The following is a 20,484-nucleotide window of genomic DNA, read 5'->3' on the forward strand; positions in this document are numbered from 1 at the left end:
TTCCCAAATGGGGTGTTTCCAGCTGTTGCAAATCTCCCAGCATGCCTTGACAGTCAATGGTTGTCCGGCAATACTGGGAGTTGTTTTTCAACAGCTGGAGGCTCCGTTTTGGAAATAGTGCCGTACAAGAAGTTTTTTGTTTTTATTGGGGGGGGACTGTGTAAGGGTGTGTATCTGTAGTGTTACTTTTTATTTTGTGAAGTGTTTTTAGGGTACATTCACATGGGGGGGGGGAGGAGGGGGCAAACATTCAGCATTTGCAAAACTACTACTCCCAGCATGCACTGACTGACCATACATGTCAGTAGGAGGCACAGTGGTTGCGAAACACAGTTTGTTACTTAACTCAGTGATTCACAACCAGTGTGCCTCCAGCTGTTGCAAAACTAGAACTTCCAGCATCTACGGTCTTTCAGTGCATGCTGGGAGTTGTATTTTTGCAACTGCTGGAGGCACACTGGTTGCGAAACACTGAGTTAGGACACAAACTGTTTCACAACCAGTGTGCCTTCAGCTGTTGCAAAACCAACTCTCAGCATGCATTGACAAGTGAAGGGCATGCTGTGAGTTGTAGTTTTGCAACAGCTGGAGGCACACTGCTACAACTCCCAGCATGCCCTTCGGCTGTCCGTGCATTCTGGGAGTTGTAGTTTTGCAACAGCTGGATGCACATTTTTTCATATAAAAAATGTGTCTCCAGCTGTTGCATAATTTCAACCATCAGCATGCACAGACTACCAAAGGGCATGCTGGAAGTTGTGGTTGGAAATACAGCTGTTGCAAAACTACAACTCCCAGCATGCCCTTTGGCTGCGCATGCTGAGAGTTGTTGCTAAGCAACAGCAGGTGGTGAACAGGCCACACCTCCTGCTGTATCCTGCCACCGGGACCGCCGCAGCTGCTGCCACCATTCCTGCTGCTCTGTCCGCTGCCGCCGCTCTTGAGGAGACCCCTGCCGGGCCAGGAAAAGGTAGGAGACCCCCGCCGGCCCCGATCACCGCCCAACAAGGTAGTGATTGGTCGGTCGTTCCAACCGATTAATCACGTGATCGTAAGGTGAAGCACTCAGACAGATCCCTCCAAGGAACAGCCCAGGATAAAGGCAGCGCACAAGACTTCAAAGGTAAAATGGTTTATTTACCCGGCATGCAACGCGTTTCGCTGGATACCCAGCTTCATCAGGCATGCCTGATGAAGCTGGTTATCCAGCGAAACGCGTTGCATGCCGGGTAAATAAACCATTTTACCTTTGAAGTCTTGTGCGCTGCCTTTATCCTGGGCTGTTCCTTGGAGGGATCCGTCTGAGTGCTTCGCCTGTGTTTCCAGGAGCAGCTGCCGTTCTTCGCCCGTTGAAGGGTTATTTCACGCTTTTACCATAGTTGTACTTGGTCGCAGTACAACTATACTCGGTGAGCAATTCCACTTGTTTGTTCATCTCCTTTTTACATTACGTTATCACACTAGGAGCGCTCTTGTTTGTATAGTGATCGTAAGGTGGCACTCCTGCTGGGTAAGGGTGAATAAACAGCCCCATTCACCCTTTTTTTCGGGTCACTGGAGACCCGACTGATCCGGAATTGATGCAAATCGCTGGTCTGAATTGACTCAGGACCCTCCCAGGGGTTTGCACGGGGTGCCTGATGAATGATTTCAGTAACGCCCTGGGTCCTTAAGTGGTTAAAGAGGTTATCCAGGAATCAAAAAAAGAGACCTAATTTCTTTCAAACACCGCTCCCTGTCTGTCTCCAGGTTATGTGTGGTATTACCACTTGGCTCCATTCACTTCAATGGAACTGAGCTGCAGAACCACACCCAACCCGGAGACAGGGAGGGAGCGGTCTTTGAAATAAATTATCCCTGTTTTTCAATTCCTGGATAACCCCTTTAACCTCTTGGGGACGCAGGGCGTATGCATCCCCGATCCTTAAGGACTCAGGGCGTACCTGTATGCCCTGGTCCCGTTTACCGGGTTTAAACCGTTCTCACCAGCAGAGAACAGTTAAACCTGGTGGGTCCCGGTTGCTACGGGCAGCCAGGTCCCACGGCTAATGCCAGTCACGGCCGATCGGGCCGATGCCCGGCATTTACCCTTTAGATGCTGCGATCAAAGTGGATCGCGCTGTCTAAAACGGAAGTAAAAGAATTCCGGCAGCTCAGTGGAGCTGATCGAGAATATTGTGACAAAATTGCGATGTCCCGATCAGCTTACTAGACGATGGTAGGGTCCTCACCTGCCACTCCGTCGTCCGATCGGCGATCTATTGCTCCATATGTGGTACCGCCGCGTGCGTAAATGTCCGAACTATTAAAATATTAAGAAAAAATACGATCTGTGCAGCTCACAGTGTCGGGCGTGCGAGGTTAACTGAATATTCTCACCCACAGAGAATAAATGTAACAAATGTTTTGAAAGGGACAGGGTTTCAGTCCTCAGCACACTCCTATATAAAAATAGTATAGGGTGGATGTTTGTTGTCTCAGAGAAAAGGAAAAGAGTATAGTAGTATATTAAACAACAATTCTTTATTATAAAATGTTTAAAATTAAATAGGATAGGTATTTTCATGCACTTACCGCAGGGCGCTGCTTAAGTGCTTTGTTCTTACAATATTAGATACCGCCTATACATATATATTCCCAAGTATAGCCAATATAAAATACATAAAATAATATAAAAATTGCAAGGAATAACGTAAATAGTGATTGTTAATTATTCCAATATTGCTAGAATGACTTCTGGAAACAATAAATCCTGAAAAAATATCCTGATAAAAGAATAATAGCTTTGTGGTTGTCCGTAGCAACCACCTAAGAAGTCAATCTTATTACCAAACGAAACTCATTAATCCTGTAAAATTAAATTCTTATAAAAGAAAAAGTCCTGCAAAGAAAAATCCTGTATGTGAAAAATCCTGTGTATGAAAAAGTCCTATACATAACAAATCCTGCAAAAAGAAAAAGTCCTGCAACAGATTTCTGCAAGATCCTAATAGGTCCTCCACCTGTTAAATAAAATAGCACAGTTCATGCAGCTTTAAGTGACGCTCCGTATTGTGCTCCGTACATTGTAAATATGTTGGTGCCTGAAATGTAAATGTTTGTGCCACTCACCACTCCTGCGATACCGGTCTGCGGGTTTGTTCAGCTCAAGCTGGGGTGGTGTTAGTATACCGTACTCACCAGCGAGCTCCGGTGTAGGTGAGCGGCGGCAGGCTTTCTCGTCAGCGTGTGCTTTCGGCGGAGTCTGATGTCAGCGATCAGCTGATGGCAGGTCAGCTGATCAGATATGGAGCACGGATCAGCTGATCGGGTAAGGAGCGCTCACTTTCAAATGGGTTTTTCTTTGTCACAATTATTTCAAATAAAGAGTTCTCTGGGGAGGTACAATGCAGTACTCTGTTGCAATGTCCAAAGTAGGCTGTTATCAGCTAATGCAGGTATTCGAATGGTACAGTCATCCTTGGAGAATCCTAAGGAACAAAGTCCACGTATTTCTCACAATGTGAACAGAGGTCAATATGCTCCGGTATCTGTATAATTTCACCAAACACGTTTCGTGGTATTTATAAAAGATTATGTAACCCCTTCTTCTGAGACATGCATCACTGAAGAAGGGGTTACATAAATCTTTTATAAATACCCCGAAACGCGTTTGATGAAATTATACAGATACCGTAGCATATTGACCTCTGTTCACATTGTGAGAAATACGTGGACTTTGTTCCTTAGGATTCTCCAAGGATGACTGTACCATTCGAATACCTGCATTAGCTGATAGCAGCCTACTTTGGACATTGCAACAGAGTACTGCATTGTACCTCCCCAGAGAACTCTTTATTTGAAATAATTGTGACAAAGAAAAACCCATTTGAAAGTGAGCGCTCCTTACCCGTGCTCCATATCCGATCAGCTGACCTGCCATCAGCTGATCGCTGACGTCAGACGCCGCCAAAAGCACACGCTGACGAGAACGCCTGCCGCCACTCACCTACACCGGAGCTTGCTGGCGAGTACGGTATACCAACACCACCCTAGCTTGAGCTGAACAAACCCGCAGACCGGTATCGCAGGAGTGGTGAGTGGCACAAACGTGCCGACAACTTTTACATTTCAGGCACCAAAATGTTTACAATGTACAGAGCACAATACGCAGCGTCACTTAAAGGGGTACTCCGCACCTAGACATCTTATCCCCTATCGAAAGGACAGTGACAGTTCAGGAGGACGCCACCGGAGCCAGATGTACAGTGGACCCCGGGAACAGGTAATTATAAAACCGGGGATGGGGGAGGCAATGGGGCCGGGGCGGTGCGGCGGGTCGCGGGGGGTTGGGGCAGTCGCGGTGCAGCCCGGCAGCGCGGGTCGGTGCAGTGATAGGTCTCATGACCCCCGGACAGGCAGGGGGAGAGAAGCGGGTGGCGGCGGCGGTCTATGGCACCACAAAAGCCACTGCAGTGCATTGATTTAAAGGGCCCCCCTAACCTACACCGTTTATCGGTATCGGCCCTAAAAAAAATGATATCGGTCGATCCCAAATCCAAACCCCCCCTGTTATCAACCCCTGTCATCATCCAGACCCCCCGTCATCATCACCCCCTATCATCATCCAGACCCCCCCATCATCACCCCTCTTTCAACCCTCCCTGTCATCATCCAGATCCCCGTCATCATCACCCTCTATCATCATCTAGACCCCCCTGTCAATATCCCCCCTGTCATCATCCAGACCACCCCCTCCGTCATCATACAGGCCGCCCTCGTTGTCTACTTACCTCCACAGTTCTCTTGGTCCTGTTACCCAGTAGCTGCAGGGACCACCCGCATATCGGTGGGGAGGGTAAGCCGGTCCAAGCCATCAATGTTCTTCGGGAGGCCCTCTTCTCCTCTCCGGGCCGGCCCCGGACTAGTGACGTTGCATTGACGCCGCCGCACAGGGATGTCCGTGTGCAGCAGATGTCCGTGAGGTCATGGGCGTCCCTGCGCATGGACATCCCTGAACGATGGCGTCACTGCAGCATCACTAGTCCGTGGCCAGCCCTGAGTGGAGAAGAGGGCCTCCTGGGGAAGATGGACAGCCCGGACCGGCTCACCGCCCCCACCGGAATGCGGACAGGCGAAGATAGACAGTCCACCCCCCCATTATGACAAATTCACTGCAGGGGGCACATAAATACGCTGCGGGGGGTATATATTTATAAATGCGCCAGCGGGGATCACATCTTTATAAATGTGCTGTGGAGGGCACATTATAAATGCGCTGGGGGGCTAGATATATAGGCTATATGTCTGCCCCCCTCCTGCAGCGCTATATATCTTGCCCCCCACAGTGCTTTTAATATACATATGGCCCCCGCTGCCACTCACAATGTTCATTTTACAAACCCCGCTGAGAGCCCTAAATGGCTCCTCAGTATGGGCCATTCAGGGCTCCCGGCGGGGGAATTAAAAATGAAAGTAAAAATACGCTGTACATCACAGAGGAGCGGATCATGCCGCCTGCTCCCTTGTTTTATAACTTCTGATCGAAGTGAGACCCGATGCGATCAATCCCTCAGCTCCTGTACTACTACCCCCAACATGAGAACAGACTCCCCATGAGGGGGTTGAAGTACAAGCACTAAAGTAGCCTCCCCAGTCGCCTGCAGACTCCTGCAGCCAGGAACTACTACTCCCATCATGGAAACAAGTCTGTTCCATGATGGGAGTAGTAGTAGTCCTGGCTGCGGGAGTCTGTAGATGGCTGACTTTTCATACTAACTGATAAAAAACTGATGCAAAAGTATGCCACAGAATGTCATCCGTTTGCATCTGTTAGTAGTATGGTCCATTTAGGAGGCAGTGATGGGAGAAAAGCGGGACGGAAGTAAACGGCCATATGAACGTAGCCTAAAGGATGAATAATCTGTAGTGTGAAAGAAGCCTAATAAAAATGTAGTGTGTGTGTTTTTCACTTTTTTAGTTTGACTTTTTTTAGGTAGTGCTACTACTCCCAGCATGGAACATACTCTTCCATGATGAGAGTAGTAGTACTTGAACTAATTGACAGATCACCCGTGTCACTTGACAGCAGTTGCGATCCTTCTGTATATTTATAGATGCGGCAGGCCGCTATTTTATGGTCCCCTGCACTGCCGTATATATACACCTATTCATATTTCCCGCAGAGAGCTGTGATTGGCCAGATGATCCCAGCCAATCACAACTCTCTGTGGGAAATATGAATAGGTGTATATATAAGTCAGTGCAGGGGACCACAGAAGAGCGGCCGGCTGGATCTATACATTATACAGGCGGATCACAGCAGGTGTCAGGAGTGACACTAACTGCAATCTGTCTATTAATGCAGGTACTACAGCTCCCAGCATGGAGTAGAGTGTGCTCAATGTTGGGAGCAGTAGTATCTGCAGTTAAGAACAGATCACAGCAAGTGTCACTCCTGACACCCAATGTGATCGTCCTTCATCCCTGAGATGCGGAGTGGCTTTCTCTTGCGCTCGCATCTCTGCTCTGTACTCCGGCCGGCCACTCACTCATTCATATTTCCCACAGAGCGGTGATTGGCTGCCACCATCCGGCCAATCCCCACTCTGGGTGGAATATATGAATGAGTGAGGTGAATTTCTATTCACATCACTGGCCGGCCCGGAGTATAGAGCAGAGATGTGAGTGCTGTATAGAACCGCTCCGCATCTCTGCTATTTTATGTACAATCGCATCGGGTGTCAGGAGTGACACCGGGTGCGATCCGTCTATGAGTACTGGAACTACTACTCCCATCATGGAACAGTGTGTTCCATGCTGGGAGTACTAGTACTACCTAAAAAATATAAGGAAAAAAAAAAAAGAGAAAAACACACACACACACACACACACTACATTTTTAACATTGTGGGCTACATTTTAGGTCTACCCACATAAATTGATTCCTGTTTAAAAATATATATATATATTTTTTTTTTTTTTTTACAATTTTCGGGAGCGGGCAGGGACCAGAAAATTCAGCGCTTAATATTAAAAGGAGGAGTGCATTTCATAATTTTTTTTTCTAGTTTTCGTTCTAAATCATAATTTTTTTCTATTTTCACTTTACTTTTTAAGACCCATTTTTAATATTCAGCGCTGAATTTTCTGGTCCCCGCCGGCTCCCGAAAATTAAAAGACAGAAAAAAAATGTAAATTTTTAAACAGGGATCAATTTTTATAAATAATTTTTAAAATGTTTTATTAGTAATGTATTTTAATATTGTGTTTAATAAAGTATGTGTGTTTCACATTTTTTTTCTCAATTTTTTTTTATTTTTTAGGTAGTATTACTACTCCCAGCATGGAACAGACTGTTCCATGATGGGCACTGTAATACCTGTACTAATAAACAGATCACAGCAGGTGTCACTCCTATTGCAGAGATGGAGCGGCTTTCTTCTGCGCTCGCATCTCTGCACTATACTCCAGTTAATGGCATACACGCAAAAAAATTACAAGTCCAAAATAGCGTATTTTTGGTCACTTTTTCTATCATGAAAAAATGAATAAAAGGCGATCAAAAAGTCCGATCAATATAAAAACTGTACCGATAAAAACGTCAGATCACGGCGCAAAAAAAATTATCCCTCATAAAGGCCCATACGCAGAAAAATAAAAAAAGTTATAGGGGTCAGAAGATGACAATTTTAAACGTATAAATTTTCCTGCATGTAGTTATGATTTTTATTTTTAGAAGTACTCGAGTATTAGCTGTTCCGAATATAAGCTGAGGCCCCTAATTTCACCCCAAAAACATAGGAAAAGTTATTGACTCGACTATAAGCCTAGGGTGGGAAATAATCACCCCCCCCCCCCCGTCATCATCCAGACTCCCGTCATTAACACCCCCGTCATCATCCCCCCCCCCCCTTCATCATCACCGTGAGTCAATCCCTTCGTCATCATCCAGACCCCCCTTTTGTTTTCTACTCACCTCCCCAATTGTTGCTTTCTCGGTGGGAAGGAAGGGTGAGCTGGTCCGGGCCGTCCATCTATGCTGCAGGGACCGTCCGGTAGGGAGGGTTAGTTGTTCCGGGCTGTCCATCTTCACCGGGAGGCCCTCTACTCCGCTCCGGGCCGGCCACGGACTAGTGACGTTGCGTTTACTACGACGCGCAGGGACATCCGTGCACAGCAGACGTCCGTGACGTCCCTGCGCGGTGGCGTCAATGCAGCGTCACTAGTTCGGGGCCGGCCCGGAGCGGAGAAGAGGGCCTCCCGGTGAAGATGGACAGCCCGGAACGACTAACCCTCCCCACCGGATGGTCCCTGCAGCATAGATGGCCAAAGATGGATGGCCTGGCCCATCCCCTCACAGCTAAGCCAGAAGCGTTTTTTGTTCACTTGAGTATAAGCCGAGGGGGGAGTTTTCAGCACAAAATATCGTGCTGAAAAACTCGGTTTATACTCGAGTATATACGGTAATACAAAATCAAAGCTATATAAGTAGGGTATCATTTTAACTGTATAGACCTACAGAATAAAGAAAAGATGTCATTTTTCAAAAAATTCACTCATCTCTGGATCCTTTGGATAACATGTCTAGGGTTCCCCTTTAACAAATTTTCTGAATGTCATTTTGAATACTTTGAGGTGTGCCGTTTTCATAATAGGGTATTTCTAACATACTTAAATTCATTTTAAAACTGAACTGGTCCCTGAAAAACCTAGATTTTGAAATTTTCGTGAAAAATGTGAAAATTGCTGCTATACTTTGAAGCCCTCTAATGTCCTCAGAAAGTAAAAACATGTCAACTTTATGATGCCAGCATAAAGGATACATATTGTATATGTGAATCAATATATAAAACTTATTTGGAATATCCATTTTCCCTACAAGCAGAGAGTTTCAAACTTAGAAAAATGCTAAATTTTCAAATTTTTGCCCAAATTTTTGAATTGTTCACCAAGAAATGATGCAAGTATTAATGAAAATTTAAATCTAACATAAAGTACAATATGTCACAAAAAAAACTCTCGGAATCAAAATTATAAGTGAAAGCAGAGTTATTAATGCTTAACCCGATAACGACCATGGACGTCTATACTCATCCAATGGCCGTTACCGGGGTATGACGCGGGCTCCCGACTCGAGCCCGCGTCATATCGGTCAGCCCCCAGCTGATTCCTGTAGCTGGGGGCCGGCGTTAATAGCCGACATGCGGCGATCGCCGCGGACGGCTATTAACCCTTTAGATCGCCGCTGTCAAAGTTGACAGCGGCGTCTAAAGGTGCCTGTATACAGTCCCTGGTGGTCCAGTGGGGTGTATTGCCCCCCCGCAGCGCGATCGCGGGGGAGCGATCCACTACTGAGGTAGCCTGAGGGCTTACCTCTCCTGCTGCGGCGGCTCCGGGGCTCTGAATGATTTTCCTACATGTAGTTATGATTTTTTCCAGAAGTACGACGAAATCATACCTATATAAGTAGGGTATCATTTTAATCGTATGGACCTACAGAATAAAGATAAAGTCTCATTTTTACCGAAAAATTTACTGCCTAGAAACAGAAGCCCCCAAAATTTACAAAATGGTGTTTTTTCTTCAATTTTGTCGCACAATGATTTTTTTTCCCGTTTCGCCATAAATGTTTGTGTAAAATGACTGATGTCATTCCAAAGTAGAATTGGTGGCGCAAAAAATAGGCCCTCATATGGATTTTTAGGTGCAAAATTGAAAGGGTTATGATTTTTAAAAGGTAAGGAGGAAAAAACTAAAGTGTAAAAACAGAAAAATGCTTGGTCCTTAAGGGGTTAAAGTGACAGTGGTCAGATGTGCAAAAAATGGCTGTGTCCTTAACCCGTTAACAACCATGGACATCTATGCTCGTCCAATGGCCATTAACGGGGTATGACGCGGACTCCCGGCTCGAGCCCGTGTCATACCGGCCGGCCCCCAGCTGATTCCTGTAGCTGGGGGCCGGCGTTAATTGCTGACATGCGGCGATTGCCGCAGGCGGCTATTAACCCTTTAGATAGCCGCTGTCAAAGATGACAGTGGCGTCTAAAGGTGCCTTTATCCTGTCCCTGGTGGTCCAGTGGGGTGGATTGCCCCCCCTGCAGGGGGGTGGGGGGGGGAGTGGGAGGCGATCCACTGCTGAGATAGCCTGAGGGCTTACCTCTCCTGCTGCGGCAGCTCCTGCGCTCTGAATGATAAAGCCTGGCAGGGCCAGGCTTTTTCAATCGAGCGCAGAGCACACAGATCAATGTTATTCTATGGAATCCCATTGATCTGTATGAGGAATCAAATGATTCCTCCAAAGGGTGCGTTCACACAGAGTAATTCAAGAGGAATTTACTCGAGTAATTCCTCTTGAATTCTCTGCTCCAAATTAATTCACATCTCTTCTGCCCAATGACTTAAATTTTTTTTCCCGCTGTCCTGTTCACACTGCGGAAATTCTGATAGTGGAATTCCGACGCTGAATTCCGTTCCGCTTGAAGAGCATGTTCATTCTTCAAGCGGAATCCGCTAGCAGAAATCAATAGTAAAAAAAAATTCCGCCCGACATCGTTTACCGCGGAATTTGCGCAGAATGGCTGAAAAACCCTTCACTTCTTTCTCCCCCATTTCCGCGCGCAATTCCGTGCAAATTTCGCGCAAAAATAAAATTCTTTTTTCCGCCCATAAATTTTTTTTCCGCCCTCTTGATTTGCTCAGTGTGAACGCACCCTAAAAGTCCCCTAAGGGAACTAAAAGTGTAAAAAAAAAGGAAAAAAAAAAAGTTTAAAAACACACACATTAACCCCTTCCTTATTAAAAGTTTTAATCACGCCCTTTTCTCTAATTCCATATAAAAAAATATATGGAACTACAGAATAAAGATAAGGTGTCATTTTTACAGAAAAATTTACCACATAGAAACAGAAGCTTCATGCGGTGGTCAACACGCCCCCTTCCCGTGGGCTGTCGGGGCCCCGTACAGGAGATCGCAGTGGGCCCCAGCGGTCGGACCCCCGTGATCTGAAACTTATCCCCTATCCTTAATATAGGGGATACGTTTTTCACCACTAGATATCTCCTTTAAGGTCAAAATGGGCTTGGTCCCCAAGAGGTTAAATCATGCTAAAAATGGACACCGGGCGGACCCCATTAAAGTCAATAAGATCTGTCCGTGTCTGTTTTTTGATCGTGACCGAGGTCCTACGCCGATTTTAGCCTAAGGAGTTAAATTGAAGAGGTCCACCATGGTATACCATATTATGTATAATAATGTATACTGTAGGCGAGTGAACTTTGCCTTACATGGGAAAAGAATCATTACCTTTAATTTTCTTCAAAGGTGCCAGTAGCCAACCTGGAAAACACAAATACATTTAATGAATCCAGAGACATATATATATATATATATATATATATATATATATATATATTCCAGTATAAAACTATAGCATATAAATAGAAGAACAGCCAGGCTCGCGTTGTACCCCACACGGTGTCACACCGCAGGCTCTATGGGAGCGCACGCTTTACCTCACTCCACTCCACAGCCAAACGTTTTACCTCAGGAATCCCGCCAATTTTACATTGGCGATGACTTCACAGGACAACGCGGGAACCTAGCCTCACCCACCGGGAACAAGCAAGGAGGAGGGGCTTAGCGCGTTGTGCTATGGGGCTGAAGCCAGGAACGTGTCCTCGTATGTACAGTAGGCGAGGTAAAAATAAAAAAAAGCTTCTTGGTCGCCTCGCAAAGATTAATCGATCGTGAGGGGACGAGTAGACGATTTCGGTGGAAGACTTCTATAGATGTGACTGAATATAGCATATTGTAATGTATGTAGTGATGTAGTTATGTGTCTATATGTTGTATAATTGCATGTAGGTCCTATGGATTTTATTGGTATTAGCTTTGTATTGGATAATTGTTATATCTTTGTTTTTTCACTTTTATTTACAGGTAGTTTATTGTATTTTGGTATGTCATACATTACTGCAAGTTTAGTGTATAGCAGTGTTTCCGGTGTCTCTAGTTCTGTGTTTCCCAACCAGGGTGCCTCCAGCTGTTGCAAAACTACAACTCCCAGCATGCCCGGACAGCCTTTGGCTGTCCGGGCATGCTGGGAGTTGTAGTTTTGCAACAGCTGGAGGCACCCTGGTTGGGAAACACTGCTCTAGCTTTTGCAAAACTACAACTCTCCGGCTGTCAGGGCATGCTGGGAGTTGTAGTTTGGCAACAGCTGGAGGCTCTGTGGTTGGGAAACACTGATCTATAGCTTATAATCAGCATCATATGCCAGTAATGAATGGAGTTGTATTACCAATATATTTGCAGGGGTGTGGAAATGTAATAAACTACTTGTCCACGGGACTAAAACGGAGTAAAATCTACTTGTCCCTCATGACGATCCACTTGTCGGGACCATTTTTCACTTTTACACTCTCGTTTTTTCCTCCTCGCCCTATAATAGCCATAACTACCTACTATAATGATACCTTTTAATTTTTCAATAATATTCTCAAAAAAAAAAAAAAAAAAATTATATATAAAATCGGTGAAGTGAAATTGAAATAATTTAGCAAATTTGGTGGTTTTCTTTTCTACGCCACTTACCTTGTGGTTGAGCTAACATGTCGTTTTGATACTATAGGTCGCCTGATTACAGCAATACCAGATTTGTATCGTTTCCGTCATGTTAAAAAAAAATTCAGAACTTTAAAAAAAAAAAAAAAAACATTTACGGTAATTGCCATTTTTTGACCACTGTAGCTTTTAAAAAAAATATATATATATTTTTTGCATAGCAGTCTGTATGAGGGCTCCTTTTTTGCGCCATAATCTGTTTTTTGTATCGGTACTATTTGGGTATTGATCTGACTTTTTAATCGCTTTTTAACTTTTTTTTTTCTGGGATATCATAAAAGTTGCAATTCTGTGGTTTGGTATAGTTTTTTTTTTTTACATTTACATCATTTACCGTATGGAATACATAATGTTATATTTCAATAGTTCGTACAATTACGCACGAAGCGATACTAAATAAGATTATTGAGGGACATTTATCAATGTTTGCTTATGTGTTCCTTTTTTTTAGTACTTTTTTTTTTGCTTACGTGTGACTTATTTATCAACTGGTTTCAGCCTGTTGATCATTTTCTTTCACGTAAGCAATTTTTTATTTTTTACTTTAGTAGTAGCTTTTTCTGCTCCATGTTTGAGCTGGAGTAAATTAAGTCAATTTTTAACCTTGTTGCGACTTTTTTTTGCGCAGTTGCGACTGTCGCAGTTAATAAATACCAGACTACCCCTAGTCCATTTTAAAATTATTACTACGTAGTTAAGTTTTGGAAAACTTGCTTTTCTCGCTTTCCAGTCAAAATGTCGCAGGTGCAACATTTGTGCGACATTTTTAGTTAAAAAAATTTAACTAAATCGCTTGATAAATGCCTGTCATTATGTTTACATGTTTTTATATAGGAAAAGGGGGTGATTTGCACTTTTAACATGGAAGGGGTTAATGTGCGTCTTTTAAACGTTTATTAAAACTTTATTTTATCTTGTTTTGTTTTACACTTTATTAGATTTATAGGACGAATCATTAGATTACAGATCAATAGAGTTCTATTGAACTCCATTGATCTGTGTGCTCTGCGCACCATTGATAGGGCCTAGTCCAGCCAGGCTCTATCAATGACAGGAAGGGTCAGCAGGAAACAGAGGTAAGCTTTCTGGCTACCTCTATAGTGGATCGCCCCCTGCGGTCGCGCTGCAGGGTGGGGGTGATGGGGTGCTGGGCAATCCAACCTTTACCTTTTAAGTATGCTTTTCATTGTGGGAAGTTCTGCACTGTACTAAAGTAAAAAAAAAAAAAAATGTATCCCTATCCACAGGATAGGCGATAAGTAGCTGATCGCGGGGGGTCCGAGTGCTAGGACTCTGCGCTCAGTGCTGCAGCTGGCACTCGCTCCATTCATTCCTATGCGAGTGGCAAAAGGACCCAAGTACAGCACTCGGGAATCATCGTCGATCCCGTAGGAATGAATGGAGGACGTGGTGTCTACCAGTAGACGTGACGCGCTCCTCAGTGAGAGTGCCGATGTCCCGCAGCAGAGATTGCGGGGGGTCCCCAGAGCTCAGACCCCCCCCACAATCAGCTACTTATCCCCTCTCCTGTAGATAGTACTCCTTTAAAAGAGTTATGCACTTTATAAAAATGTATTCCCTAGTCAAAGGATAGAGGATAGGTGTCTGATCATGGGGAGTCCGACCACTGGGACCCCAGCAATCTCCGACCCAACCCGTGTGCCTCCAGCTGTTGCAAAACTACAACTCCCAGCATGCATGGTCTGTCAGTGCATGCTGGGAGTTATTGTTTTGCAACAGCTGGAGGCACACATGTTGGGAAACACTGAGTTAGGAAACAGACAATGTTACCCAACCAGTGTGCCTCCAGTTGTTGCAAAACTACAAACTCCCAGCATGCCCAGACAGCCGAAGGACATGTTGGGAGTTGTAGTTATGCAACAACTGGAGGAGAACAGTTTGGAGACCACTGTGTAGTGGTGTCCAAACTGTAGCCCTCCAGATGTTGCTAACCTTCAACTCCAAGTGTGCCCAGACTGTCCAGGCATACTGGGAGTTGTAGTTTGGCAACATCTGAAGGACCAGATGTTGCCGAACTAGAACTCTCAGCATGCCTGCACAGTCTCGGCATGCTTGGAGTTGAAGCTTTGCAACATCTGGAGGGCTACAGTTTGGACACCACTGTATAGTGGTCTCCAAACTGTCCTTCCAGATGTTGCAAAACTATAACTCCCAGCATGCCAAGACTGTCCAGGCATGCTGAGAGTTGTAGTTTTGCAACATCTGGAAGGGCACAGATTGGTGACCACTGCACAGTGGTGTCCAAACTATGGCCCTCCAGATGTTGCAAAACTACAACTCCCAGCATGCCCAGACAGCCAAAGGTTGTAGGTTTGAAACTCCTAGAAGCAGCAGTGAAGATCACTTTACAGCGATCTTCAATGCTGTCTCTGACATCGCCGCCTCTGCAGCCACTCGCCTGCTCCTCTTTTCTGCCTTCGGTCCCCACGTGTCCTCCAGGTATCTGCCGCCGGTCCCCCCCCACATCAACGGCCTCTGCAGATGTCGCCGCCATCTTCTCCCGCTCTGCCCGCACTTCTAGTAGCAGGGAAAATGAACTTTCACCACCTGCCCTGTGATTCGCCGGTCAGTCCTGACCGGCCAATCGCAGGGGATAGGAGGAGGGTATTTTTCAGGCGATCGGGTCACCAGGACCCCCACATGAGTTTGCACGGGTGCCTGTTGAACAATTTCAGCAGGCATCCTGGTCCGGTCCCCGCCCGCAAAGCGGCTGGGACAGGAATTCCCACGGGCATACAGGTACGCCCTGGGTCCTTAAGGGTTTAAAAGGGTACCCCAGTGTTAAACTGGTGCCAGAAAGTTAAACAGATTTGTAAATTACTTCTATTTAAAAATCTTAATCCTTCCAGTACTTATCAGCTGCTGTATGCTCCAGAGGAAGTTGAGTTGTTCTTTTCAGTCTGACCACAGTGCTCTCTGCGAACACCTCTGTCCATGTCAGAAACTGTCCAGAGCAGGATAGGTTTGCTATGGGCATGTGCTCCTGCTCTGGACAGTTCCTGACATGGACAGAGGTGTCAGCAGAGAGCACTATGGTAAAACAGAAAAGAACAACTCAACTTCCTCTGGAGCAAACAGCAGCTGATAAGTACTGGAAGGATTACGATTTTTAAATAGAAGTAATTTACAAATCTGTTTAACCTGTTGGGGACAAAGGGCGTATCCATACGCCCGTGGGAATTTCGGTCCCCGCCCGGACCGGGGTGACTGCTGATATCCATCAGCAGGCACCCCCTGCAAATGCCCAGGGGGGGTCATTAGACCCCCCCCATGTCGGCGATCAGCGCAAATCGCAATTGAATTCACACTTGCGATTTGCGCCGATTCCGGGTCATACGGGTCTATGGTGACCCGGAATATAAGGGGGATCGCAGTTGTCCATGACACCTACGATCCCCCTGAAGGGATAGGAGTGAGGTGGCAGAGGTGCCACCCCTCCTATCCCTGCTATTGGTGGTCTAGACGCGACCACCAATAGCAGATAGGGGGCGGGGGGTTAACTTTCGTTTTCCCCGTCCTGCCCACCCACAATAGGCGGGGCAGAACGGGGAATCGAAGAGGACCGAGCACCAAAGATCCACTTAACCCTCCGGAGGCTGCGGGCGACGTCGTGCGGCAGAAGAGTTGCGTACCTCCAGCTGTTGCATAACTACATCTCCCAGCATGCCCTTCGGCGATCAGTACATGCTGGGAGTTGTAGTTTTGCAACAGCTGGAGGCACACTGGTTGGAAAATACTGAGTTAGGTAACAGAACCTAACAGAAGGTTTTCCAACCAGTGTGCCTCCAGCTGTTGCAAAAGTACAACTCCCAGCATGCACGGTCTGTCAGTACATGCTGGAAGTTGTAGTTTTGAAACAGCTGGAGGTTTGCCCCCCCCCTCCCCCCCCATGTGAACGTACAGGGTACATTCACACAGGCAGGTTTACAGTAAGTTTCCTGCTTCAAGTTTGGGCTGCAGCAAATTTTTCCCCGCAGCGCAAACTCCTAGTGGGAAACTCACCGTAACACGCTAGTGCGAACGTACCCTATAAACACTACGCTACACTAACTCATAATAAAGGGTAAAACACTACATATACACCCCCTTACACTGTCTCACCCCCCCCCCCCCCCCCCCCCAATAAAAATGGAAATGTATTGTGTTTCCAAAATGGAGCCTCCAGCTGTTGCAAAACAACTCCCAGCATTTCTGGACAGCCACTGACTGTCCAGGCATGCTGGGAGTTTAGCAACAGCTGGAGGCACCCTGTTTGGAAATCACTGGCATAGAATACCCCTATGCAATCCCTAATTTAGTCCTCAAATGTGCATGGCGCTCTCTCATTTCGGAGCCCTGTCGTATTTCAAGGAAACAGTTAGGGCCACATATGGGGTATTTCCGTAATCGGGAGAAATTGCACTAGAAATTTTGGGGGACTTTTACCCCTTATGAAAAGGAAAAGTTGGGGGCTACACCAGCCTGTTAGTGTAAAAAAATAAAAATGTTTACACTAACATGCTGGTGTTGCCCCATACTTTTTATTTTCACAAGCAGTAAAAGGAAAAAAAGACCCCCAAAATTTGCAACGCAATTTCTCCTGAGTACGGAAATACCCCATATGTGGGCGTAAAATGCTCTGCGGGTGCACAACAAGGCTCAGGAGTGAGAGCGCACCATGTACATTTGAGTCCTAAATTGGTGATTTGCACAGGGGTGGCTGATTTTACAGCGGTTCTGACATAAACGCAAAAACATAAATACCCACATGTGAACCCAGTTTGGAAACTACACCCCTCACGGAACGTGACAAGGGGTATAGTGAGCCTTAACACCCCACAGGTGTTTGACGAATTTTCATTAAATTTGGATGGGAAAATGAAAAAAAAAAAGTTTTCACTAAAATGCTGGTGTTACCCTAAATTTTTCTTTTTCACAAGGGAAAATAGGAAAAAAGCCCCCCAAAATGTGTAACCCCATTACTTCTGAGTAAGAAAATACCCCATATGTGGATGTAAAGTGCTCTGCTGGCTAACTACAATGCTCAGAAGAGAAGGAGCGCCATTGGGCTTTTGAAGAGAAAATTTGTCCGGAATTGAAGGCCACGTGTGTTTACCAAGCCCCCATAGTGCCAGAACAATGAACCCCCCACATGTGACCCGATTTTGGAATGTAATGTATTAAGGGGTGCAGTGAGCATTTACGGCCCACAGCTGTCTGACAGATTTTTGGAACAGTGGTCCGTTAAATTAAAAATTAAATTTTTCATTTGCACAGTCCACTGTTCCAAAGATCTGTCAGACTCCTGTGGGGTGTAAATACTCACTGCACCCCTTATTAAATTCTGTGAGGGGTATAGTTTCCAAAATGGGGTCACATGTGGGGGGGGTCCACTGTTCTGGCACCACGGGGGGCTTTGTAAACGCACATGGCCCCTGACTACCATTCCAAACAAATTCTCTTTCCAAAAGCTCAATGACGCTCCTTCTCTTCGTTGTAGTTCACCCGCAGAGCATTTTACGTCCTAACTTGGGGTATTTCCATACTCAGAAGAGATGGGGTTACAAATTTTCTTCCATTACCATTTGTAAAAATGGCAAATTTGGGGAAAAAACTGCACTTTAGTGAAAAAAATTTTTTTTTTCATTTACACATCCGATTTTAATGAAAAGTCATCAAACACCTGTGGGGTGTTAAGGCTCACTGGACCCCTTGTTACGTGCCTTGAGGGCCAAAATGGGATGCCATGTGGGGTTTTCTGCTGTTCTGGCACCATAGGGGCTTCCTAAATGTGACATGCCCGCCAAAAACCATTTCAGCAAAATTCGCTCTCCAAAATCCCATTGTTGCTCCTTCCCTTCTGAGCCCTCTACTGCGCCCTCCGTACACTTGACATACACATATGAGGTATTTCCTTACTTGAGAGAAATTGGGTTACAAATTTTGGGGGACTTTTTCTCCTATTACCACTTGTAAAAATTCAAAAACTGGGTCTACAAGAACATGAGAGTGTAAAAATTTTGAATTTTCTCCTTCACTTTGCTGCTATTCCTGTGAAACACCTAAAGGGTTAGCAAACTTACTGAATGTCATTTTGGATACTTTGAGGGGTGCAGTTTTTATAATTCGGTCATTTGTGGGGTATTTCTAATTTGATGTCACTCCTGACACCCGCTGTGATCCTCCTGTATAATGTATAGATGAGGCCGGCCGCTCTTCTATGATCCCCTGCACTGACGTATATATACACGTATTCATATTTCCCAAAGAGAGTTGTGATTGGCTGGAACCATCTGACCAATCACAGCTCTCTATGGGAAATATGAATATGTGTATATATACGGCAGTGCAGGGGACCATAGAAGAGCGGCTGGCCGCATCTATACATTATACAGGAGGATCACAACGGAAGTCGGGCGATCTGTCAATTAGTACAGGAACTACTACTCTCATCATGGAACAGTGTGTTCCATGCTGAAAGTAGTAGTACCACCTAAAAAATAAGGAAAAAAAGTGAAAAACACGCACACACTAAATTTTTTTTTATTGTCGGCTATATTCTTAGGTCCCCGCCCGCCCACATAAATTGATCCCTGTTTAAAAAAAAAAAAGTTATAAAAAATATAAATTTAGTTAAATACAGTTTTTTCCATCACTACTGTATCTTTTTTCTTATTTTTTTTAATGGTACACTATGAAATTTTATTAAAAAAGGTATCTCCATCACTTTTTTGGATCGCTAGAGTCCAAAAGAGAATAAAAACCGCCTGAAAACAAGCCAAAGTTAAAACCCACATAGCGTCTTTCTTGGAGTTTTTTCACTCCCATAGACTTCTATGGGAGAAAAACGCTATGATTTCAGGGGATAAAAAGCCATAGGCTCAACATGCTGCAGTTTTGCAAAACCGCCAAGGAGCTGAAAACGCCAAAAAAGAGTGAAAAAACACCAAAAGGATTAAAAAAACTCCAAACTGAAAAACATAAAGTGGAAAAAGAATTTTGCGATTTCTCATTTATTTACAGCTAACATCTGACCGCAGCGTTTTTTGGCCCAAAAAAACGCCATACGGCAGAATTTGCGTTTTTCTTGAGGTTTTTCCACAAAAAAAAAGTAGTGGAATTCCAGCCTTAGGAGCTATTCTGGTCCACCAAACATGATGTGTTTATTGCTTACATTTTGTATACTTTAAGAATATCCAGTAATCTAGAACATTTCATAATTTTACACCTATCTGGTCACTTTACCATGCAAATATATAGACATGAGGGTATTTACTATGAGCTGTGTTTCAAAAGGTGGCGCCAGCCTCTCGATAAATCAGATGCATCTGTGGCTGCCATGCAACAGCCATAGGCTAGGTTCATACTACATTTTAGCAGGCCTTCAGAGGCTTTTAACATCCTGCCAAAAAATGGATGCTGACATATACTGTAATGGAGAGCAGCAGGCACTGTTTATTTAACCCCTTAAGGACTCTTCCGTTTTTGCACTTTCGTTTTTTCCTCCTTACCTCAAATCGAAGAAAAAACGCCATTTTGTAACTTTTGGCGGCTTCCGTTTCTACGCAGTGCATATTTCGGTAAAAATTACACCTTATTATTCTGTAGGTCCATACGGTTAAAATGATACCCTACTTATATAGGTTTGATTTTGTCGCACTTCTGGAAAAAATCATAACTACATGCAGGAAAATTTATACGTTTAAAAATGTCATCTTCTGACCCCCTATAACTTTTTTATTTTTCCACGTACAGGGCGGTATGAGGACTCATTTTTTGCGCCGTGATCTGAAGTTTTTATCGGTATGATTTTTATTTTGATCGGACTTTTTGATCACTTTTTATTCATTTTTTAAGGGTATAAAAAGTGACCAAAATAC

General features: G+C 44.9%; 2 protein-coding genes across 12 annotated transcripts in view; one reads left to right on the forward strand and one right to left on the reverse strand.

The window, feature by feature from the left end:
- SPO11 (SPO11 initiator of meiotic double strand breaks) overlaps positions 1-20,484 on the reverse strand; it is a 274,209-nt gene that overhangs the window by 182,128 nt on the left and 71,597 nt on the right. For 3 of the 9 annotated variants that reach the window (XM_056548968.1, XM_056548967.1, XM_056548960.1), the window contains exons 1-2: positions 11,494-11,607; positions 11,285-11,317 (exon numbers count right to left, since the gene is read on the reverse strand). The exons of 3 other annotated variants lie outside the window; for them this stretch is intronic. The gene's annotated coding sequence lies outside the window, so the exon portion shown is untranslated. Of the gene's footprint in view, positions 1-11,284; positions 11,318-11,447; positions 11,660-20,484 lie in introns of those variants that run through there. 3 more of the 9 variants (XM_056548962.1, XM_056548961.1, XM_056548963.1) reach the window with 3 other exon arrangements.
- Positions 11,542-20,484, forward strand: part of BMP7 (bone morphogenetic protein 7) — a 143,576-nt gene continuing 134,633 nt past the window's right edge. For 2 of the 3 annotated variants that reach the window (XM_056548956.1, XM_056548957.1), the window contains exon 1: positions 11,662-11,796. The gene's annotated coding sequence lies outside the window, so the exon portion shown is untranslated. Of the gene's footprint in view, positions 11,797-20,484 lie in introns of all 3 variants that reach the window. The other variant, XM_056548958.1, reaches the window with a different exon arrangement.

The sequence above is a fragment of the Hyla sarda genome, chromosome 12 (genome assembly GCF_029499605.1).
Source record: "Hyla sarda isolate aHylSar1 chromosome 12, aHylSar1.hap1, whole genome shotgun sequence".
Taxonomy (NCBI): Eukaryota; Metazoa; Chordata; class Amphibia; order Anura; family Hylidae; genus Hyla; species Hyla sarda.